The sequence below is a fragment of the Syngnathoides biaculeatus genome, chromosome 18, assembly GCF_019802595.1.
Source record: "Syngnathoides biaculeatus isolate LvHL_M chromosome 18, ASM1980259v1, whole genome shotgun sequence".
Classification (NCBI taxonomy): domain Eukaryota; kingdom Metazoa; phylum Chordata; class Actinopteri; order Syngnathiformes; family Syngnathidae; genus Syngnathoides; species Syngnathoides biaculeatus.
In genome coordinates, this window is record NC_084657.1 from 7,807,136 (window position 1) to 7,832,777 (window position 25,642).

Below are 25,642 nucleotides of genomic sequence, written 5' to 3' on the forward strand. Positions count from 1 at the left end.
CACACATTGTTTAACCACATTTCACACTGCTTTAAGTCAGATCAAGCAAACAATTCTCAAAATCTCATCAAAAATTTGAAAAGGGCTAAAGTTGACACACTGACACAGACATCAAACCGTTCATTTGGAATATTTCTGAAGAATTAATGAAATATTAAAAGATTTTATCTTCAGTTAGAGATCACGGGCAAGTTTGCAGCTCCTCTCAATGCCAGCGGGTGGCACCTTATACTATGTTTGAATATTAACTAAGGAGTCTTCTTAATGTGGAGGGGGGTGGGGCTTCCCCACTTTTTGTCAGGGATGGAGCCTTTTCAAGCCAGGAATCAAGATTTGACAGGAAGTGGCTAATTACATTAAGGTCCGCTTGAGTATCGCCAACATTCTCCAGTGGTCGTCTCACAGCAAGACAGCTTTGAAGAATGCAATTTATCAAGCCGTGGGGAGTCCCTGAGTCACCTCAGTTTATGGGGCATGCCTGAAATACCTTTAAAATCACATCAATATTTTCACCTGTTTTGATGTTCCATAGTCAAACAAGGTGTCTTACAACTAGATCCATCCATCCAATTTCCGAGCTGCTTATCCTCACAAGGGTTGAGGGAGTATTGGAGCCTATCAAAGCTCTCATTGGGCAGCAGGTGGGTAACACCGTGAACTAGTTGCCACCCGATCGCAGGGCACATATAGACAGACAACAGTCGCACTCACAATCTCACTTAGGGCCGAGTTAGAGTCTCCAATCAATGCATGTTTTTGGGATGTAGGAGGACTGGAAGGCCAGCGCTCTAATCAGTTGGGACATTGAGCCGCCACAAATATAACCTACTGCTTTAAAAAAAAAAATCCATTGCTTTGATCCAAAAAACATGGTCTTCTAATCCTGTCAACAGCACTTATTACCCACTTCAATACATGTGGAACATTCAGCCTTAGTCCGCCTGTAAAAGTCCAACTCCTCTACGTGTATTATCCTGGATCAGATGCACATTAGTGTCATTAGCTGCCAAAAAGAGACCTGTCCACCCCAAACAATCAGTAAGACTCAAACTTGTAACATGGCCAAGACCAAAGACCCATCCAAAGACACCAGAGACAAAATTATACAACTCCACACAGCTAGAAATGGCTACGGAGAAATTGCCAAGCAGCTTGGTTAAAAAAGGTCCACTGTTGGAGCAATCATTAGAAAATGGAAGAAGCTAAACATGAGGGTCAATCTCAATTGGAGTGGAGTCCCAAGCAAGATATCACCTCGTGGGGTCTCAATGATCCACAGAAACGTAAGGAATCAGCCATGGACTACACGACAGGACTTGGCCAATGACCTGAAAAGAGCTGCGACCACCGTTTCCAAGGTGACTGTTGGTAATACACGAAGGCGTCATGGTTTGAAATCATGCATGACACAGAAGGTTTCCCTGCTTAAACTAGCACATGTCAAGGCCTGTCTTAAGTTTGCCAATGACCATTTGGATGATACAGAAAAGTCATGGAAGAACGTTTTGTGGTCTTTTCTGCACATGGGACAGGACCACTGCACTGTATTAAGGAGAGGATGATTGCGGCCGTGTATTGTCAGATTTTGGGGAACAACCTCTTTCCCTCAGTGAGAGCATTGAAAATGGGTCGTGGGTGGGTCTTTCAACATGTTAATGACCCAAAGCACAGATCAAGGAAAACCAAGGAGTGGCTCCGTAAGAAGCATATCAAGGTTCTGGTGTGGCCTAGCTTGTTTCCAGACCTAAACCCAATTGAAAATCCTTGGGAGGGAGCTGAAACTACGTCTTTCTCAGCAACAGCCAAGAAAGCTGTCTGATCTAGAGATCTGTGTGGAGGAGTGGACATGCACATGCGGAGATAGAAGCATGCACGTGGATTAGATTTTGTGCAGACGATGTCATTTGAAAGAGGTTACTGACTGTAAGGTAGTGGTGGGGGAGAGTAGCTCGACAGCATAGGATGGTGGTGTGTAAGTTGACTCTGGTAGCGGGCAGGAAGATTTAGAAGGCAAAGGAAGAACAGAGAATCAGGTGGTGGAATTTGAGAAAGGAAGAATGTTGTGTGGCTTTTGGAAAGAGGTGAGACAGACTCTAGTTGGACAGGAAGAGCTCCCAGAACACTGCCAAGGTTTTCAGAGGCAGTCAGGAGAGTACTTGGGGTGTCTTCTGGTAGAAAGGGGAGAAGGAAACTTGGTGGTGCAACCGCAAAATAGAGGAATTCATTCAAGGAAAGATATTAGTGAAGAAGTGGGACTCAGAGAGGACTGAAGAGAGGTGAAAAGAATACATTGCGATACGTCGCAGGACAAAGGTAGAGGTGGCGAAGGCTAAACAAGAGGCATATGACATATACACTAGGTTGGATTCGAAAGAGGGAGAAAAGGATCTCTACAGGTTGGCCAGACAGAGGGATAGTGATGCAGCAGCAGGTAAGGGTGATTAAGGATAGAGATGGAAATGTGTTGACTGGTGCCAGTAGTGTGCTAAATCGATGGAAAGAATACTTTGAGAAGTTGATGAATGAAGAAAATGAGAGAGAAGGAAGGGTTGAAGAGGCAAGTGTGAAGGACCAGGAAGTGGCAATGATTAGTAAAGGGGAAGTCAGAAAGGCACTACAAGGGATGAAAAATGGAAAGGCAGTTGGTCCTGATGACATAGCGGTGGAGGTATGGAAGCAATTTGGAGAGATGGAGTTTTTGACCAACTTATTCAACAGAATACTAGCGGGTGAAAAGATGCCAGAAGAATGGAGGAAAAATGTACTAGTTCCCATTTTTAAGAACAAACGCGACGTTCAGAACTGTGGGAACTATAGAGTAATAAAGATGATGAGCCTCACAATGAAGTTATGGGAAATAGTAGTGGAGGCTAGACTCAGGTCAGAAGTGAGTATATTCGAGCAACAGTATGGTTTCATTTCTAGAAAGAGTACCACAGATGTATTATTTTCCTGGAGGATACTTGTGGGAAAGTACAGAGAAAGTCAGAAGGAGCTACATTGTGTCTTTTGAGACATACAGGAAGCCTACAACAGAGTAACAAAACAGGAACTGTGGTACTGAATGCACAAGTCCGGTGGGGGAAGAATGACGCTCCACGGAGAAGAGATAGCAAGGGTGGACAACTTTAAATAGTTGGGGTCAGCGATACAGAGCAATGGAGAGTGTGGTGAGGAAGTGAAAAAACGGCTCCAAGCAGGGTGGAACAGTTGGCGGAAGAAGTCTGGTGTTCTATGTGACAGAAGAGTATCCACTAAGATGAAGGGCAAAGTCTATTAAACAGTGGTGATGCCGCCCATGATGTACAGATTAGAGGTGGTGACACTGAAAAAAACAACAGGAAGCAGAACTTGAAGTAGCAGAAATGAAGGTGTTGACGTTCTCGCTCTGAGTGAGCAGGTGTGATAGGAATAGAAATGAGCGCATTAGAGGGACAGCCAAAGTTGGATGCTTTGGAGACAAGGTTCAAGAGACCAGACTTTGATGGTTTAGGGGTTTGGGTGCTGTGGATGGAGCTGCCAGGCAAAAGAGCGAGAGGGAGACCAAAGAAAAGGTTGATGGATGTGGTGAGGGAGGACATGAAGACTGTGGGTGTTCGTGAGGAAGATGCACGAGATAGGCTTGGATGGTAAAAGATGACACGCTGTGGCAAAACCTAATCGGGACAATCCAAAAGGAAAAGAAGAAGAAGCAGAAGACAGTGGACATGCACCTGCGATCAAAATTTCAGACCCCTGCATGATTTCCAAGAGGGAGAATTTGCAATACAGCTGGGTGTTCAAATACTTATTTTCTTCACTGTATAACGGTAACTGCGAACGCGTAAAGGCACTCTGTAAAAGCTTCACACAATGTGGGACGTTGAAACACTTATTTCCTACCTGTTCTAAATGAAGAAGACTTTACATCATGTACATCTCTGACTCTAATCAGAACCAGCACCCAAAAAAAAAGCATCCAAGGAATTTTTCTCCGGCAGACGGTGCTGCCCTGGTACGACATACAGAAAAAAGAACAACAAAGCAGCAAGAACAAAGAACAAGAGACATTTCTATTTATAGGAACTATCCATCCATCCATTATCTACTGCTTTTCCAGGTCGGGTCGCGGGGGAAGTAGCTTCAGCAGGTATACCCAGACTTGCCTTTCCCCAGCCACTTCTTCCAGCTCTTCCGGAGGGATCCCGAGGCATTCCCAAGCCAGCCGAGAGACATAGTCTCTCCAGCGTGTCCTGGGTCGTCCTCGCGGTCTCTTTCCGGTGGGACATGCCCGGAACACCTCACCAGGGGGACGTCCGGGTAGGCATCCGAATCAGATACCCCAGCCACCTCATCTGGCTCCTCTCAATGCAGAGGTGCAGCGGCTTGACACTAAGCCCCTCCCAGATGAATGAGCTTCTCACCCTATCTCTAAGGGAGAGCCCGGACACCCTGCAGAGGAAACTCATTTCGGCTGCTTGTATCCGGGTTCTTGTTCTTTCGGTCATGACCCACAGCCTTTGCCCATAGGTAAGGGTAGGAACGTAAGTCAACTGGTAAATTAACCTTTACTACTTTACCTCTTTACCACGACACAAAGTCCACATCGCTGCAGACGCTGCACCGATCCGTCTGTCGATCTCCTGCTCCATTCTTCCCTCACTCGTGAACAAGACCCAGGGATACATGAATTCCTCCACTTGAGCCAGGATCTCATCCTCGACCTGGAGAGGGAACGCCACGCTCTTGAGACTGAGGACCATAGCCTCAGATTTGGAGGTGCTGATTCTCATCCCAGCCGCGTCACACTCAGCTGTGAATCTCTCCAGTGAGAGCTGGAGATCATGGCTTGATAAAGCCAACAGAACCACATCATCTGCAAAGAGCAGAGATGCGATGCTGAGGCCAACAAACCTGACACCCTCTATTCCCAATTGCGCCTAGAAATTCTGTCCATAAAAGTTATGAACAAAATCGGTGACAAAGGGGAGCCTTGGCAGAGTCCAACTCTCACCGGAAACGAGTCCGACATGTTGCCGGAAATGCGGACCAAACTCTGACTGCGGTCGTACAGCTTGCATCAGGGGGTTCGGTACCCCATACTCTCGAAGAAATCCACATTGCTCCACCTGAATCCGAGATTCGACTTCCCGTGGCCCCTCCTCTCCAGTACCCCGGAGTAGACCTTACCAGGGAGGCTGAGGAGTGTGATCCCTCTATAGTTGGAACACAGCCTCCGGTCACCCTTCTTGAAAAGAGGGACCACCTCCCCAGTCTGCCCATCCAGAGGAACTGTCCCCGATGTCCACGCGATGTTGCACAGGCGTGTCAACCAGGACACCCCCACAACATCCAGAGCCTTTAGGAACTCCGGGCGAATCTCATTCACCCCCGGGGCCCTGCCACCAAGGAGTTTTTAACCACCTCATCCTGTAAGATGTTAAATCTTCTTTGTTTAGAACAGGTACAGAAATGTCTCTTGTTCTTTGTTTGTGTTAATACTACTACTGCCGGACGAAAATTCCTTGTGTGTTTTTACACACTTGGCCAATAAAGCGGATTCTGAATCTGATAATTCCCCAAGTAGGTCCGGGTTGAGGTAGTCTACCCTCTCTTCATAGATAGAACAAAGGCTGCTTTTCATGACATGTTAAAAAAAAGTTATTCTTTGCGGCCAGTTGCTGACAATGTGTCAATACTGTGTATTTTAAATGTTTGCTTCATTGCGGATCTCTTAAAAATAAGGGTGTTGAAATTCTATCAACTGAAATTAAGAATATGACTGTTTCTGACCATGTTTGTGTATTCTTTGAATTACAGTTTTCGAAAAGTTCAGACAACCTCTATGTCTTTAAAGCAAAGGTACATAAATAAGAGTACTGACAATACGTTCATGGAGACAATAACTGTGCCACAAAATGAATGCTGAGACAGTTGATGAACTTTTGGAAAATTTCACCTGGAAAATCTTAAATGTCATGAATGCTGTCGCTCCTATTAAAACTCAGACGTAGAACACAGAGAAGCACAATGTTGATAACGAGCTCTATATCAAAGTGTATGAAAGCAGAACACAAGTGGAGAAAAAGTAACCTCCAAATTTACAATGACCTCTACAGACAAAGTCTTTTTCATTTTCACGAAGAGTTAATCAGGGCAAGCCAGCAAACACGGATCATAATGCCAATAGAAAACAATTTCATCTAGAATTTTTTAAAAATGCTGTCCTGTGCGGCAGTATACAGGCCGATATCGTCCCATTCATGGGTAATTCTTTATTTTTTTTCGACCGTGGCTTATGCACCTTTCATCACAGTGAATTCTCCCATCACAGACTTCTCATACATCCACCATCCAATAAATGGGAAGTGGTGTGCAACCACCGATGAGATGTGACTCACTGAATTCTGAACCTGGCAGTAAATCAGACCAAAGACTTTTCCTGAGACTTGTGAATCCATTTGAAAAATGTATCACATTATAAATATGAAAATACCTTTCGTAGTAGCTGTGTTCTCATCAGTGGAACACTGGCATGCGCACCACTCTGACTCACACAATGTTATTTTAAAAAGAGCTCCCTTCTGTATGAAATAAATTCAAGTAATTTAATCAGAATACTGTTCTTCTGATGAACGTATTTTTTAAGTCAAACAATAAAAATAAAGGGGTTGTACATACTGTTCTATGTTTAGGTAGGGCATAACCTTCCTTGTGCCAATGACAGGGTAAGTCATTTGGTGAACAGAATAGTAGTGAATTGAAAACCAAAATTTCAATATCTAAATCACCATTACCATAATTGTTGTTGTGTTAATCGTGGGAGCCCTCCATAAAACAATTAAAAACTAAAAAAAATAACTCAAAAACACCAGGAGAATATATCCTTGCAAAGGTGAAAATGTCTGCTGGCGTCAAAATTTTACACCACTTAATATGATGTCAAATGTCGACATTATATTATCCCTATTTAGCAGCCAGTGAGCATTATGGGCCAGGTGTGTCCCACACCATCAGCACAAGCCAGCCATTGCTGGACCATTAACCGAATGAAAACATGCAATACAATGTTTCACCTTCACAGGGCGCTGGAGTAACTGCAGCCACTGCTATCCACGGGAGAATGATCACATTTCAAGGCTGCTCCACCCAGAGTGCATGTCTGGCTTTTCAGGGTGCATAAATGACAAATTTCTTTGGATGAGAGAATGTACACAGCCAGAAATCACACAACTGGGTGTCTTTTCTAATTCACGCACATGGGAGAATTTGACCCATTTTGCACAGACTGTATCTGATGAACAATCGTGGTCCGAGCGTGTTAGTGAGACGCGGGAGCGAGGAGGCCACACCAACCATGTGTAGTAGCACCAACTGTACGTATAAATGTACCTGCACAGTGACTTAGATTGGGAATGGCAGCAAAAACCACAGATCTGAATTAGACTTTAAAAGAAAAAATACTGCCAAGAATTCTGTTATGTGTAATTTGCTTGGCAGCACCCAACTGAGTCAAACATGAAAAACGGCTTCAGTGTCATGAGCTTTAACCTGTTGCAATTAATGGTATTTTTTGGGGGGGATTTAAAACAAAACAAAACATTGGCAACACAGTGTGAAGCACCGACATACGTAAACAACAATGAAGGAAGCTCCAAAGATTTGGAAAAATAATACATTTAGGTTCAAGGATTATGTTTTTGATGAAGTCTGCAAAAAGAGGATGGCAATAAGAATGGTTTACATTGTTGGATCTCTGCACGGCTTTTGATACGGAAGATCACAATATATTGCTAAACAGGTTGGAAATGTGTAGGACTAAATGGAAAGGTCCTCAAATGGTTTAGGTCCTACCTGGAGGAAAGGAGCTACCTTGTGACCATTGGAGGTACTCGGTCTCAGTGATTGGAAATGACCTATGGGTTCCCTCTCGGACCTCTCCTATTCAGCCTGTATATCCTATGCTTGGGTTAAATTCTTCAAAACTTTAGGTTTGACTACCATGGCTATGCAGATGACACACAGTTATATTTAGCAGTGTCTCCTGATGACTACAGTTCAATTGAGGTATTGTGCCACTGTCTGAACCAGAGAAATAACTGGATGAGCCTAAATGTTCTTTGACTAAATCACAACAAAACTGAGATAAGTGTTTTTGGTAATAAATAAAGGGAATTGCTGTTATCAAACACCTGGACTCTCTATCTTTAAAAACCAAAGACCAAGTCCGATACCTTGGTGTTCTGATTGATTCCGACCTGACTTTCAACAATCATATAAAACCAATCACAAAAACTGCCTTCTCCCATTTGAAGAACTAGAGTGAAGTCTTGTATGTGTCAAGCAGACCAGGAAAAGTTCATTCATGCTTTTATCTCAAGTAGACTTGACTACTGTAATGGTCTTCTGACTGGACTGAAGAGTATTAAACAGCTGCAGCTCGTTATCTGACCAAAACAAATCGATCAGAGCATATAACTCCAATCCTTAAGTCTTTTCACTGGCTTCTAATCATCTTTACAATAGATTTTAAAGTTCTGCTACTGGTCTATAAACCATTAAATAATTTAGTTCCTGAATACATGAAAGAAATGCAAAGAATACACACCCAGTAGAGCTCTGAGATCAACATGGCGAAGCAGCATTTAGCTATTATGCTGCCCAGAAATGGAATAAGTTGCCAACAGAAGTGAGGTCAGCCCCAAGTGTGAATGTTTTTAAATCCAAGTTGAAAACTCTTCTTTTTTCTCATGCTTTTTAGAATATATCCACTTTTTGATCATATTACTTGCACTGCACTGTATGCTGTTTTAATCGTCTTTTTTTAACATTTTGTTTGTCATTTTTATTGTTTTTATGCCGTTTTAAATGTTTCATCTCTTTGTTTTCAAATGCCTTTGATCATGTAAAGCACATTGAGTTACCTTATGTCTGAAATGCGCTATACAAATAAATTTGCTTTGCTCTGCATTAAGGACGCAACAAAAACGGCAAATTATATCTGTCACACACAAAAAATAACTGGTAAGCTAATTTAACAGTTTAGCTAGGTGATCAAACAAGTTTCATTAACTGGTTTAGGATGATGAAAAATAAAAATGAAGTGATTGTGAATGTTTCAGTACATCTTAGTAATGTAACTCAGGATGGGACGGTTTAATCTTTTCTTTTGGTTTACAGGCATACAAAACTGTATTTTTATCCACACTGTTGCTTACCACTGAGGCAAAGCAGTGTGCTATATAATGCTAACCAATGAATATAGAAGAAGTGAAGCGGTGTAGCTAGCGGTTAGTTGTGGAGATTAAAAAAGTGTGGAAACGTTTGTGGGCATGATGAATGAGTTAGCCCTTGAAGATGTCAGGTGTGTTATAGGTTCGCTTTATTGCATAATTATAAGATTATGGTCGTAAAAAGGCATTGACAAAAGGTGTGCTCCGTCATTAGTCAGTACAGGACAAATGGTGAGTAGCTACATGTGAATATAATTTTCCTACTACTGAACATGTTCATTGCACTGTCACCATTAAAATGTCATCTGTTGTGGCAGCTTTATGATATGCTGTCTGCACTGTTTTTAAAATTGAGAACACAGCATGCAAAACATAACCTTTAATCTAATGGCAATTGTCAACTGTCCACAGACAGTGTTTCCAAACGAGATTAATTATGAACCAGCCACATCCGTAGTTATGAGCATGTGCGTGTACACATAAGCGAACAAAATTACAGTGGTGAGGCCAGCCAGGATCTACGTATTAGAGATGGTGGCACTGAATAGACAACAGGAAGCAGAGCTGGAGGTGGTGAAAATGAAGATGTTGAGGTTCTCTCTAGGAGTGAGCAGTTTGTGGATAGGAATAGAAATGAGCTCATCAGAGGGACACCCAAAGTTGGATGTTTTGGAGACGAGGATCGAGAGAGCAAACTTCGATGGTTTGAACATGTCCAGAGGCGAGAGAGTGAGTGTATCGGTAGAAGGGTGCTGAGGATGGAACGAGATAGGCTTAGATGACCTTAGATGACACGCTGTGGCGACCCCTCATTGGACAAACCGAAAAGAAAAAAAGATTTCCTGTTTATTTTTACTCTCTCCCCCACAAAAAGCGTCACATTAAAGGTTAAAAATGTGAAAATACTTAATATATATGGCTTTTATTTAAGGGGCTTCTCATCAGAACCATAGGAGTTCCAAGACCGTCACCATAAAGTATGTAGCAAATAAAGTTGACCTAAATTGACTTTGAAATACAACTTTGAAAAAATTCAGTGCAATAAAATTAATCACTCATAACCTCAACTGTTGATTATCGAACTTTCACGAGGTCTGAATATTTTGGAAAAAAAATTCTTACCACTCCAGTATCTATTGAAACAGAAGGAAAATTGTATGACTTCACTTACGACAGGCTTAAACTAAGTAATGGCTCGACTCAAGTTCCCTAACCCCCCCACCCCCCTCTCCCCCGCATCTTATTTATTCAGGATGTTATAGAATTTGGAACACTTCTCAACCACAATAGCCCAAAAGAGCAATTGAGCTTATACCAACAGACGACAGCCCATTTCGGCTATAGTGCATCAAACTCAAGTAAAGGCAACAAAATTATTTCATGAAGATGAATCGGTCAGTAGATTTCAAGGACAGATTCATCAGAGGAGAATCATTACTGCAGTCAAGATCTTATTAGTGGCCTGAATGGGGAACTTTGTCTGAAGATAACATGTTAGGATCATGCAAAAGTTAAAAAAAAAAATCTAATATTGTTTTATTTTGTAATACGGGGTGAATCTGTTTCTGTTCTGCATATTGAACCCAATTACAGTATTTGTACTGTATAGTTCCTTTCTTTAAATACCTTCTCTCACAGTTTGTCTTCAGCACACTTTTTTGTCACATTTGGCCAAAACCAAATTATCTGAAAGAAAAAATTCATACAGGCAATTTATTGCTCAGTCAAAAAATTGATTCGGTGTGGGTTTTGTCATGCTTTTGGCAGTGTAAATCGGCAAAAACCAAGCATAATTGTGGGCACAGGACTTCGCATTCATCCATCCAATTTTTGTACCATCACCCTCTCTCTCTATTCCAAAAATGTGTGAAAAAACTGTCAGGTTCCAAGAGCATGAAAAAAAGCAGGCCTCTGTAGAAATATATTCCTCTAAAAATAGCAGAAGGGGACGAGTAACCTGTGCTTTTTCTTTGCCGAGCTAAGTGAGAATATTGGTGGTTTAGCTCTCCCCCTCCATCTGTTTTGTTTTCCTTCCATCTCTCTGTTTTTGATGAGCTGTGTCTTCAGTCCCCCATATAAAATCCCATTAGCTCTTAATGAAGTCGGGCTCCTAGCCTCTTGGCCTCACCTCATTTAGCACGATTGTCTTGTGGCCATTAGCATCGAGGCAATTACAGCCGTACGACAAGAGTAATTGGAAATGGCGTCAGGAACGCTGAGAAATGGGGAAAAAATAAATATAAAAAGATATTCAGACTAATAAGCTCCCATTCGAATGGCCAGGAGAGAGCTGCATGTGTCTAAGTTAAATCAACATAATTACAATTAGGATTGGTAGGGGTAAAGAGTGTGGGTGAGGGTAAAATTGATATGGATGGATTTTTGCATAGAGGATGAAGGAAAATGTGGGCTCACACTGCGAACATAATAATAAAAACCATAACAGTAATCCTAAACTTTTGCGAGGTCAAAGAGTTTGGGTTTGTTTTCAACAGAAGAATATTGCCCATTTTACACACTATTGTACAACAAAGATGAATTCTTGCAATTCACGTTCAGAAATTTTGCAATTTCAACAAATTCTTTACTAATAGTGTGTGATATTCCATGAGGCAAAAGTGGAAAAAAAATTACCCTAAGTTTGAAATCGCAAGTTACCTACTATTTTTAGATACACAGTTGTACCTCGGTTTTCAAACGTCTCTGTTTTCGTACAAATCATTTTTCCAATGAAAACTTCGCAATTTTTTTGCTTTGGTTTTCAGACGAAAATTGGTATTCGAAGGCCCTGACCAGCTGACCGATAGCTGAGCTATTGAAGAAGTATGGCATGGCGAAATCGACGATCAGCACCATTCTGAAAACTAAGGTTGCCCTTAGAGCAAGTGATGTTGTTAAAGGAGCAACCGTGTTGACCAAGCAGAAGCCACAGATCTTGGAGGAAGTCGAAAAGTTGCTTCTTATTTTCATAAACGAGCAGCAGTTAGCTGGGCATAGTGTTGTGATCCAAAATTTTTGTTCCAAAGATGTTTTGAGGTGACAAGTGACACTCAGCTAACCCTTCGTCATTTTTGGAAAAATCGCTTCAACATTTACCACTGCATCACCACTGTCGACAAAGCTTGGAGCCACGTGCCACATAGGGCAATGTGTTGCTGAGTACGATTTTAATTATTATAACAAAATTTGAATGTCATTATCAGTCTGTTGGCCACTGTAAGGAGTCACATTTCATTTGGGAAAATATTGCAAAGTGGAGATTTTCTGGACAGGGTAAAGTTAGAATGTATGTTTACATTTTTTCTAGTCCGTTATTCTCAAATCTTAATGCAAGACTTTGCCAATGCAAACATGCATGCGCAGACATATCACACCTTATCAACTAACACCATGGATCTGGCTAGCTTTATTGAGTAAGAGCAGTGGTTGTAATTACGTACTGCTTGACCCACTTATATAAGAATGTTTTTTTGTTTTATATGGCTTTGTTTGCAGAGTGAAAGCAAGGTTGAAAGAATCTTCATCTCAACACTGTTTCTGCAACAATGGCATTACAAAGAAATTGATGACTTTAAAGGTCAAGTGTCATGAAATAGATCATTTTTAGTATGTTATTAATGAAAAACCGTCAGCCAATATGGGCCCATGCGTTTTTTTTCACCACAAAACATGATTTTCACGTATACAGCTTTTTGTAACTTCCGCCATGAAAATCCTCTCGAGGGATTTGTTTTCGAGAAGAAGCAGGAAGTGACGTAAAGGGCAGCGGTGCTCCCAAGTGGACGCGTTTGTTTCCATTAATTTTACCTCCGGGAAGGTAGCTCGTTGTTCCTTCGTGTTGGCCAAAATGCCAGCTCATTGCATTTCTGGACATTGCTTGAACACTCGGGAGGATGGATTTACCGTTCATAAGTTTGAAGGAGACCCGATTTGTTGTGAAAAATGGATTGCACGGGTGCAGAGGATGAGAGCTTCGTGGGTTCCAAATCACAAGTAGCTGTGTATTCAGCTACTAAAAAAAATAACAGTTTGGAGCGGACCACATAATCGGTCTCTCATAACGTAACAAAAGATCCGCGTATGAATATGTCGATGTGCGCGTCGGACGGCGTTGGGCTGCTGCGCGGACGGCGGCGAATCTGAAGAACCCAGTCAACAATGTCTCACTCAGCCTCGTGCACGCAGTAATGCGCCCCGGTTCGATAGTGTTCATCACGTACTGCGGTGGCTGTGAACAACCCTCTAAAAGCAGCACGCCTCGGCTCCATTACTTGCCACCACGGCTGAAGCGCCGCGTTCGTCAGTCACAGCTTCTGCGAAGGCTGCACGTCCGGCTTTGTGGACGGGGACGGCTCTGAAGAACCCAGCTGAGAATACCTCACTCAGCCGCGTGCGTGCAGTAAAGCACCCCGGCTGACTGTGTTGTTCATTGTACTGCGGCGTCTATGAACACCCCCCTAAAGCAGTACGGCTCGGCTCCGTCATAAGCCACACCGGCCGGCTGCGATGAGCCGCGATGGCTCATCTCGACTGCGGAAGTGGATCGAAAGGGGATGCGGTTTGGCCGTGATCGCATATCATCTGAATATGGCATGAAACAAAAATGTGATATTGCCCTGAGGGCTCGAAACAATCGTGCAATATTGCCCCAGTAACTTCACTCGGTTGTGTGGTGTTGTGTTTTTCGAAAAGAGCTTCCGTGTCAGAAGGGACGTGTTCGTCTCCCATAGTTAGGGTGCACCGTGTGTTTTCATTGGCGAATGTCTGGGTGATGTCACTTACAGAGGATGCAGCCAATATGGCGACCACTTGGATGTCGTCGAATGACACTTCCGCAACTTTGCGCATGGATGATGCGCTCTCCACTCACATTTATTTTTTCGTATGGACATTAAAGTGAATAATGTCATATGTATTTTTCATTACAATATCTATTTTAGAATGTTTATAGGGATGGCACTTGGGCTTTAAGGGTCGTACAGGAACAATCATGTCAAGTGTTGTTCATAATTTTTTCCCTAATTGAAATCCTTCAATAGCAACACCAAATTTAAGTTGTCCTTTTTTTGAGAGCATTTTAAATTTTAAATATGACAACCACATTCATACGTATACTATACTTGTGTTCTTCAGTTGGCTCTACATTTCCATGTGAGTGTTTGTTGTGTACGTGTGTACACAATGTTGTGTGTACACAAAACTTTAAAAAAAATGAAAAGGAAAAAACGAACATTTGTTTCTCTAAGTCCATCTAGCCATCAACTTTTTGTTTGGATTATCCTCATGAGGGTCATGAGAGTGCTGGAGCCAATCCTAGCTGTCATCGGACAGGAGGCAGGGTACACCCTGAATTAGTTGCCAGCCAATCGCAGGGCACATAGAGACAGACAACAGTCGCATTGACAATCACATTTAGGGGTAATTTAGTCTTCAATTAATGCATGTTTTTGGGATGTAGGAGGAAACCGGACTGCCAGGAGAAAACCCACCCAGGCATGGGGAGAAGAAGCAAACTCCACACATGCAGGAATTTGAACCCCAGTCCTCAGAACTGTGAGCCCAAAGCTCTACACCTGTACACCATGCCACCTTTTAATAAGTCACTCTAGTTTAAACATTCATTCAATATTCTAAGAGAATAACAGAAAAAAAAATGTCAATAACTACAAATGGTGATTTCAAATGACTGGGAGACTAATTCAGGCCTGCTACCAGATTGCAACGAAATCACTTGTGTTCACCTCCACCTCTTCAAACCCAGCTCTGTCAACCAAGCTTGGCCCCTTTCCCTACTTCATAAGCTGACTGACAGGTGGCAGAAACATGATCTGCAAAGGTCTTCCATCAAGGAAGCTCCCCCACTTAAATGGGCAGGCTGCCCACTGACCAAACATTGGAAACCAGCACAGTGGCCACTGCAGCTGAATGCAAAGATGAGCTGAAGGCGGGGGAGCTCGACTGCAGAGAATCCATGGGCATAATGGAGTTTTTGGCTGACAAATCAAGTGTCAAGGCAGGAACTGAGAATTCAGGGCTGAAATGGGAAATGGGAGGTTTGCTCCCACAATAGGCTATGAGGAAATCTCAAGTGGGTTGTCCACAATAGAACATCAAGTGGCTCCTGTCAACAGCAGTCAAGGTCTCATTCCTCAACCTCAGATGGTCCCACCCGTCAGATTCAGTTGTTTTTTTTTTTTTTTTTTTTTTTTAATGCGCTTCTGTACAGATGATAGAAGGATTACTGCAACTGGTTAGGGTTAGGGTTAGGGTGAGACTACAACTGCATGTACCGTATCTGCAACAGGTTCTATGTTTTGTCGGAGAATTGCCATCACTTGTATTTCAACTATACTTCTGGTCTGTGAGCCCCAGTCTGGGCACACATTGACAAAATTGTTTGAGTAAAGTTGAGATTTGTTTTGCATTTTGATGTGATGGGTTATTCACACATTTGGTTATTGCATTTAGGGTTAACATGTGGAAGTTCATTAATATAGAGCGGATGGTTATACAGAAGAAAAAAAAAATCCCATCTGGGATTTCCATTGTACTGTATTAAATTTAAACATTCATCTCAACAAAACATTTACTAAGATCAAAGTTAAACTACAAATAATACCAAACTCACATAATAAGAGATTCTACATTTTTCAAATCTCCTCTAGTATTTAACACACACACACACACATATATATATATATATATATATATATATATAATATATATATATATTCCCCCCCCCGGTCTATAAGGCGTGACTTTTTCCACACGCTTTCAACCCTGCGGTTTATGCGGTGATGCAGCGAATTTGTGTATTTTTTTTAACGTCCGCAGGGGGGCACTCGAGCGGAAAAGGTAAGAGTGAGACCGATGGAATATATGTGCCGAGGAAGTGACTTTTACAAGTCCGGTCCTGTTAGCACTGCGCTAGCGTATTAATGCCATGTCTTAGTGATTTTTACCACTATGTTTTTATTTTAACCGGCCCTGTTAACGCGGCGGCGCTAGGGTTAGCATTAGCACGGCGGCGGCGCTAGCGTTAGAGTTAGCACCGCGGTGCTAGCGTTAAACTCTCTGTGTACCGTCTTTCTTTGTAAATATCTCGTGTTCTAATGTAGGTTTCAATGTGGGTTTCAATGTGGGCACTTGCAGCTTTTACACAGCTGTGGCGTATGTATGTACCAAATCGTATTTCTTTTACAAATGTACTGGGTGAGGTTTATAACCAGGAATTACGGTATACCCTGCTTCAGAGCTACTCTGTGGTTTTAAGAAATAATATTTGAAATCTATCCAAGCATCATAAATACAACAATATAGCCATGTAAAATTTAAAATCCACAGACTGATAGCCTGGTATTTGTGCAACCCTTGTGTGCTTCTTCATAAAGACATCAACTTGTACAAAATAATGTAACATGCACCGAATAATACATATAATCCTTAAAATTAAATGTTGAGTTCTTAAGTGTGCCGGTGGATCTCGACGACATAATGAAAAAAGTAAACCTAATTTAGGCAAACAGAATTAAGAGTAAATCATTCCTTAGCAGAGAATCTTAGGACAGTGATATATTTAGAGGGAGGTTGAGTATGGGAAGCACTTAAAAGCTGAGGGTCCAAAGACTTTGGCTTTAGTCAGTCCTTTATAGAGGAACACAGAAACGGCGTCATGTAACCAGACCTCTTCGAGCCTTTAGCTAAACATTGCCATGTGTGCAGCTGCTTCATATGCTTTCCTTTATTCTGTCTGCAGTTTCCTTTTCCTTCATTTTTGACAGCTGTATTATAACAATGTAATTGTACTAAAAAAATAACTCGGGGGAATTTCCAGCATTCAATAAATTAAAGCTCAATAATCAGCATAAAAGAGGTGATGTTAGGGTTGAATAATAGATGTTGGCAGGTTTGACCTCCACTGGGAAAATGTTGTCATAGCAAATAAATCTTCGTAGCATGTTTGGGTTGACTTCAAATCACTACACTGTCCTTTCATTTATTTATCTTTTAAAAATCTCTATGCTTTTTAAATTATCGTGCTTGTTGGAATCGGAATCAGAAATGATGTAAATAAACATCACTTGAGCAGTATTTTATCAGACTTGAATGACTGGCAAAGGTTTCAAATGTGTAGAGCTAAGTCACCATAAATGTCATCACTAGAAGTTGGGCTTCAGTTGGAAGCTACAGACCGAAAAAAGGATAGAGCAGGTAATTCTGGTGAGATTCTGGTTGAACGATATGTGGTAAATGGGCTTTCACTTGTGTAATGCTTTTTTACTTTCAAGATACTCAAAGCACTTTGGCACCGTCTTCTCATTCCACTACTGATGACACAGCATCAGGAGCACCTAGTGGTTCAGTGTCTCGCTTGAGGACACTTCAACATGGTCACATGGGTTGAGTCCTATTCACATCCTTCAGGTCGGGAGACCGACCACCCTACCACCTGACCTATGCTGCCCATTCCAATGCCCTCTAAATCTTTCTTTTATTAATTTTTCATTTGGGTAAGACAAAACTTAAGGATTTTTACTCACAGTTAGCTGGCTCTCAGCTGCACAGCAGATTTCACTTGTGTTTTCACTCTGGCCCAGGGTCGACCTCTTCAAAAAGAGCCTGTCAACAGATTACATTGTAAAACAGATTGATTAAAATGAGGATTGTACACAATTGTCTGCTATTGTAATGAACACCAAGATGAAACTAAAGTTCTGTTTAGAAATATATTTCAGCATTACTTTTGAAATCAACCAAATGATCGGGTTGTCATGGCTACAAATCAGGATGTATAATCACAGATATCGTAATGTTGTTTAGTTATTGAAACCTATAAAATGTGCAAATTAAATATGTTACTTAAACTAAGGTAAAGTGTTATTCACGACTGTGGATGCTAGCTATGTTCAGAATCAGCTTTATTGGCCAAGGGTGTAAAAACACACAAGGAATTTTTCTCTGGCAGTTGGTGCTGCTGTAGTACAACATTCAGGAAAAAGAACAACAAAGTAACAAGAACAAAGAACAAGAGACATTTCTTTTTATAGGAACTATTCCTTATAAGAGTCGTGCAAGATGTAAAATCTTCTTTATTTAGAACAGGTAAGAGATATGAGTGTGTCAATGTCCCAGATAAGCTTGTACAGAGTACCTTTACCCATTCGCAGTTCACCACTATAGTGTCCAAACAATGGCACAAGGCAGAAAAACTTGGTTCACTGATCAAGAATTTAATGACTTAATGATTTGTAAGAGGGGAAAAAATGCCTGCTAGTTTCTGATTTGCATTGATCGATAGCGCTATCCCGAAAATAAGGAGAGAACGATGCGTTAATACAAAAGTTCCCATGTTCATTAGATAACTAATAATCAGCTCATGATAAAGTTCATTTAATGGAGTTCTTAGATCAGAGGCTACCATACTCAAGCATATATGGATCTCATGATTTTATAATCTTTAGCAGCACAAATTATTCCCAAGTCGAATTCGACTCACATGTAACGTTGTAGTCACATATTATTTTATACTTCTCTTGTGTGTTTTTACTCTATTTTCTCTCAGTCTTCAAATTTCAAACCTCATTCTGTCCTGTCCTGTAAATCACCTGTCGCAACATTAACGACAAAAGAGGGAGAGATTATATAGAACTTATGTTGCACAGAAAACTTCTTCTTCTTTTCCTTTCGGCTTGTCCCGTTAGGGGTCGCCACAGCGTGTCATCTTTTGCCATCTTAGCCTATCTCCTGCATCTTCCTCTCGAACCCCAACTGCCCTCATGTCTTCCCTCACCACATCCATAAACCTTCTCTTTGGTCTTCCTCTCGCCCTTTTGCCTGGGAGCTCCATCCTCAGCATCCTTCTACCAATATACTCACTCTCTCGCCTCTGAACATGTCCAAACCATCGAAGTCTGCTCTCTCGAATCTTGTCTCCAAAACATCCAGCTTTGGCTGTCCCTCTAATGAGCTCATTTCTAATCCTATCCAACCTGGTCACTCCGAGCGAGAACCTCAACATCTTCATTTCTGCCACCTCCAGTTCAGCTTCCTGTTGTTTCTTCAGTGCCACCGTCTCTAATCCGTACATCATGGCCGGCCTCACCACTGTTTTGTAAACTTTGCCCTTCATCCTAGCAGACACTCTTCTGTCACATAACACACCAGACACCTTTCGCCAGCTGTTCCAACCTGCTTGGACCCGTTTCTTCACTTCCTGACCACACTCTCCATTGCTCTGTATTGTTGACCCCAAGTATTTGAAGTCGTCCACCCTCGCTATCTCTTCTCCCTGTAGCCTCACTCTTCCCCCTCTACTTTTCTCATTCACGCACATATATTCTGTTTTACTTCGGCTAATCTTCATTCCTCTCCTTTCCAGTGCATGTCTCCATCTTTCCAATTGTTCCTCTGCATGCTCCCTGCTTTCACTGCATATGACAATATCATCTGCGAACATCATGGTCCAAGGGGATTCCAGTCTAACCTCATCTGTCAGCCTATCCATTACCACTGCAAACAGGAAGGGGCTCAGAGCTGATCCTGATGCAGTCCCACCTCCACCTTAAATTCCTCTGTCACACCTAAGGCACACCTCACCATTGTTCTGCTGCCATCATACATGTCCTGTACTATTTTAACATACTTCTCTGCCACACCAGACTTACGCATGCAGTACCACAGTTCCTCTCTTGGTACTCTGTCATAGGCTTTCTCTAGATCCACAAAGACACAATGTAGCTCCTTCTGACCTTCTCTGTACTTTTCCACGAGCATCCTCAAGGCAAATAATGCATCTGTGGTACTCTTTCTAGGCATGAAACCATACTGTTGCTCGCAGATACTTACTTCTGTCCTGAGTCTAGCCTCCACTACTCTTTCCCATAACTTCATTGTGTGGCTCATCAACTTTATTCCTCTATAGTTCCCACACCTCTGAACATCCCCTTTGTTCTTAAAAATGGGAACTAGAACACTTTTCCTCCATTCTTCAGGCATCTTTTCGCCCGCTAGTATTCTGTTGAATAAGTTGGTCAAAAACTCCACAGCCATCTCTCCAAATTGCTTCCATACCTCTACCGGTATGTCATCAGGACCAACTGCCTTTCCATTTTTCATCCTTTGTAGTGCCTTTCTGACTTCCCCCTTAGTAATCATTTCCACTTCCTGGTCCTTCACTCTTGCCTCTTCAACTCTTCCTTCTCTCTCATTTTCTTCATTCATCAACTTCTCAAAGTATTCTTTCCATCTATTTAGTACACTACCGGCACCAGTCAACACATTTCCATCTCTATCCTTAATCACCCTTACCTGCTGCACATCCTTCCCATCTCTATCCCTCTGTCTGGCCAACCTGTAGAGATCCTTTTCTCCTTCTTTCGTGTCCAACCTGGTGTACATGTCTTCATATGCCTCTTGTTTAGCCTTTGCCACCTCTACCTTTGCCCTACGTCGCATCTCGATGTACTCCTTTCGCCTCTCCTCAGTCCTCTCAGTATCCCACTTCTTCTTCGCTAATCTCTTCCTTGTATGACTCCCTGTATTTTGGGGTTCCACCACCAAGTCTCCTTCTCCCCTTTCCTACCAGATGACACACCAAGTACTCTCCTGCCTGTCTCTCTGATCACCTTGGCTGTCGTCGTCCAGTCTTCCGGGAGCTTCGGTTGTCCATCGAGAGCCTGTCTCACCTCTTTCCGGAAGGCCGCACGACATTCTTCCTTTCTCAGCTTCCACCACATGGTTCTCTGCTCTACCTTTGTCTTCTTAATCTTCCTACCCACCACCAGAATCATCCTACATACTACCATCCTATGCTGTCGAGCTACACTCTCCCCTACCACTACTTTACAGTCAGTAACCTCCTTCAGATTACATCGTCTGCACAAAATATAATCTACCTGCGTGGTTCTACCTCCGCTCTTGTAGGTCACTATATGTTCCTCCCTCTTCTGGAAATAAGTGTTCACTACAGCCATCTCCATCCTTTTTGCAAAGTCCACCACCATCTGCCCTTCAAAGTTCCTTTCCTGGATGCCGTACTTACCCATCACTTCTTCATCGCCCCTGTTTCCTTTACCAATATGTCCATTACAATCTGCACCAATCACAACTCTCTCGCTGTCTGGGATGCTCAGAACTACTTCATCTAGTTCCTTCCAGAATTTCTCTTTCAACTCTAGGTCACATCCTACCTGTGGTGCATAGCCGCTAACCACATTATACATAACACCCTCAATTTCAAATTTTAGTCTCATCACTCGATCTGATACTCTTTTTACCTCCAAGACATTCTTAGCCAGCTCTTCCTTTAAAATAACCCCTACTCCATTTCTCTTCCCATCTACTCCGTGGTAGAATAATTTAAACCCTGCTCCCAAACTTCTAGCCTTACTACCTTTCCACCTGCTCTCTTGGATGCACAGAATATCAACCTTTCTCCTAATCATCATGTCAACCAACTCCTGTGCTTTTCCTGTCATAGTCCCAACATTCAAAGTCCCTACACTCAGTTGTAGGCTCTGTGCATTCCTCTTTTTCTTCTGACGCTGGATCCGGTTTCCTCCTCTTCTTTGTCTTCGACCCACAGTAGCTGAATTTCCACCGACGCCTGTAGGTTAGCAGTGCCGGGGGCGGGCGTTGTTAACCCGGGCCACGACCGATCCGGTATGGGATTCTTTAGATGAACGCTCATATTTGTTTGGCACAGTTTTTACGCCGGATGCCCTTCCTGACGCAACCCTCTGCATTTATCCGGGCTTGGGACCGGCCTACAGATTGCACTGGTTTGTGCCCCCATAGGGCTGCATTTTGCACAGAAAACTGTAAACTGTAAAATATAAAAAGGTATACAGATCCTCCATTCTGTATGATGAGCAACAGAAAATGACAGGTTTTAAGACAACAACCATAACAAACACAAAAACATCAAATCCTGATTTAAATGAGCTATATGGGCACTAATGATTGACTGGACTGCCAACAGAAGAGAGCGGGATACCAAGAGGATGTGATAGTACAGGAGCTATTGCAGTGCATTTTTAGACTTATTACTTATTTTGGACTAATTAGATAAAAGACAATAGTCCAAATAAAATTGGAATATATCTTACGAACCACCAGTTGTAGGGTCTCCCACATATACGGGACATTTATTTTGGGCGGGGCACCACAATTAAACTATTGACACTGCAATTCGGAAAAGGGTGGTGTGCCCTGTCTGGGTCGGAGTTGAGATCCTGCCCCAAGTGGAGGAGTTCAAGTATCTTGGGGTCTTGTTCACGAGCGAGGGAAGAATGGAGTAGGGGATCGACAAACGCATTGGTGCAGCGTCTGCAATGATGAGGACTTTGTATCAATGTGGTAAAGAGGGAGCTAAGTCGAAAGGCGAAGCTCTCAATTTACCAGTCGATCTACGTTTCTACACTCACCTATGGGCATGAGCTGTGGGTCGTGACCAAAAGAACAAGATCCTGGATCCAAGCAGCCAAAATGAGTTTGATCCGCAGGGTCTCCCTTTCAAAGAAGCTCGGTCATCTGTGAGGGCCTCAGTGTTAAGCTGCTGCTCCTCCGCATTGAGAGGAGCCAGATGAAGTGGGTGGGACATCTGATCCAGATGCCTCCCAGACACCTCCCTGGTGAGATGTTCCGGGTATGTCCCACCGGAAAAAGACCCCAGGGACAACCCAGGACACACTGGAGAGAATATGTCTCTCGGCTGGCCTGGGAAAGTCTCAGGATCCCTCTGGAAGAGCTGGAAGAAGTGGCTGGGGAATGGGAAGTCTGGGTATCCCTGCTGAAGCTACTTCCCCTGCGACCCAACCCGGAGAAGCGGTACAAAATGGATGGATGGATGGATGGACACTGCAAGTAGTTTTTATGTGTTGTGTGGTTTGTGGAGATTGTGCCGCGATTCGTTGTTTTGTGTCTTTTTGTGGTGGTTTAGATCCAAAGCACCCACATCCTTTCTGATATGATACTGATATTGCAGTCCCTCATATGATTGAAGCAGCAAAAGTAATGATATATAATTTTGTGAATCAATCATCTGGTATCACCAGCTTCGACATTTAAGACAGTATCGATCCTTTGATATTGATCCAGTAAGCTAAGCTTCTCCAGCTGCCCAAGCAGTCAAGGGGAGAACATGAAAACACTAAACAGGGAGGTGGGTATTTGAACGCAGGCCCTCAGAACTGTGAGGCGGATGTGGTAACCAGTCACCACTGTTCCGTCATTAATAATAATCATAATAACAAATCATAATAATATTCACATTACAGCATGACTTTTCTTTTTACAAACCCCCAATTCTAATGAAGTTGGGATGTGCAAATTAATCCATCCATTTTCTTATCATGTTATCCTCACAATGGTCACGGGAGTGTTGGAGCCTATCCCATCTGTCAACAGGCAGGAGGCAGGTTACACCCTGAACAGGTTGCCAGCCAATCGTAGGGCACATGGAGGCAAACCGCCACACTCACAATCACAGTTAGGGGCAATTTAGAGTGTCCAATTAATGTTGGGTATGTTTAGGGCATGTTTACCATCGCTTTTTCCCCCTTTTAACAAAACTCAAGAAGCATTTGAACACTATTTGGCGTATCTTGGTAGGTGGAATCATTTCCCATTTTCTTGAAAGTTGCTTAAAATCAGGGATCCTCAAAGTGTTGATTGGGATCAGGGAGCATCAGTTGATCACATGTCTGTGTGACAAAAATAATAAATAAAGGACTTCATCTTATCATCCATCCCGTCCCTGGTCAATCACAAAGGTAATGTGGGTGACATGGCATTAAAAGTTCGGGCTTTCATCCTCACTATTGAATTTGTCACTTCACTGATAGTTGGTTTGACCAATCTGACCTTTTGTGACGTGGCACTGTGCATGTGCACATAACGCGCATTCTCGCAATTGAGCGAGTTGGCCTCCAATTTCAGAGGTTAAACTTGAATTTAAAGAATATACACAAAAGATTACATAGTTATGTTTTACACACAATGTGCCAACTTTATTAGAATGGAATGTCTTGTAAAAATAGTCGTAATTATTGTTAAACCTGGAACATAATTATTGATGCCCGAATGATCAAATTATTTTCTTCCTGGTAACTACAAATACTAAAAGGAACTATGTACATTACTCTATTTCCATCTAATACCATGTATTTGCAATCATAATTCTTTATATGAAATTATATGTATCTGTGGATAAGTGAAATCAGTTCAAATACCCTCGAGGAACTGACTGACAGATTCCTATGAAGCCACACAGCACTAAAGTGGAGGTCGGGCGCATATGTAAAAGATTTAAGTTCAATCATGCATTTAGTGCTGGACACCTGATTTTTCGCTTAAAGCTCCCTCAGAACAGTGGGAGTGCGGTCAGGTCTCACAACAGGCCTCCTCCTACAGCGATCTGCAAACACACCGCTTGTGATGGGTTCGTGTTTATTCAATTTTAACATTGCTCAGTGGGGACTATTGTGTGTGGTATGTATGTAGGTACTTCCTGAGTCCCAGTGCTGATGTGTGTGTCTGAATGTAACGTAACAAAATCAAGTTCTATTTCTCCTATTGACGGGAAATTAGGGCTATACTATGGTAAATGTAACCCGCTACGTCAACAGATCAGAGCACACCCATGCATGATCAGAACCTATGGACAAGTATGAAAGAAAAAAATGTCAGATAATGGAAGTAGGATGTTTGCTGCATTGATCAGCGTGTAATACGTATTGACTGTGTGGGAAATAAAATGAATCTTCCTCAGCAACCATGAAACAATTTCCATAGTGGCACTGCTATCTCCCTTTTGCCCTTCTGGTCACACTAAACTTTGAAACAGAAGAAGTGGATGCCCACAATGAATACATCAATCCCGCATCCCCAAAAGCATGCACAGTAGGTTAATCAAACACTCAAAATTGCCCATAGATGTAATTGTGTGTGAATGGTTGTTTATTTCTATGTGTGCTGCTATTGTCTGACAACCACTTCAGGGTGTACCCTGCATCCTGCCCGAAGATAGCTGCGGTACAGAAAATATATTAGATTAGAGTAGATCAAATAGAATGCATCATTGAATTTAAACCTTTTGCATGTGCACCCTACCTACACTCTCGTGCTGTGTGGCTTCATGAGAATCTGTCAGTCAGTTCTTCGAGTGTATTTGAAGTGATTTCACTTATCCACAGATATATATACATCCATCCATTTTCTTTGCCGCTTATCCTCATGAGGGTCACGGGGAGTGCTGGAGCCTATCCCAGCTGTCAACAGGCAGGAGGCAGGGTACACCCTGAACTGGTTGCCAGCCATTCGCAGGGCACATAGAGACAAAGAGGCACACTCACAATCACACCGAGGGGCAATTTAGAGTGTCCAATTAATGTTGCATGTTTTGGGATGTGGGAGGAAACCGGAGTGCCCGG

The 25,642-nt window shown here is 42.4% G+C and overlaps 1 protein-coding gene across 7 annotated transcripts in view; it reads right to left on the reverse strand.

The window, feature by feature from the left end:
• Positions 1-25,642, reverse strand: part of pknox2 (pbx/knotted 1 homeobox 2) — a 187,198-nt gene that overhangs the window by 118,718 nt on the left and 42,838 nt on the right. For all 7 annotated transcript variants that reach the window (XM_061803465.1, XM_061803464.1, XM_061803463.1 and 4 more), the window contains one exon: positions 17,753-17,831. The gene's annotated coding sequence lies outside the window, so the exon portion shown is untranslated. The remainder of the gene's footprint in view (positions 1-17,752; positions 17,832-25,642) is intronic.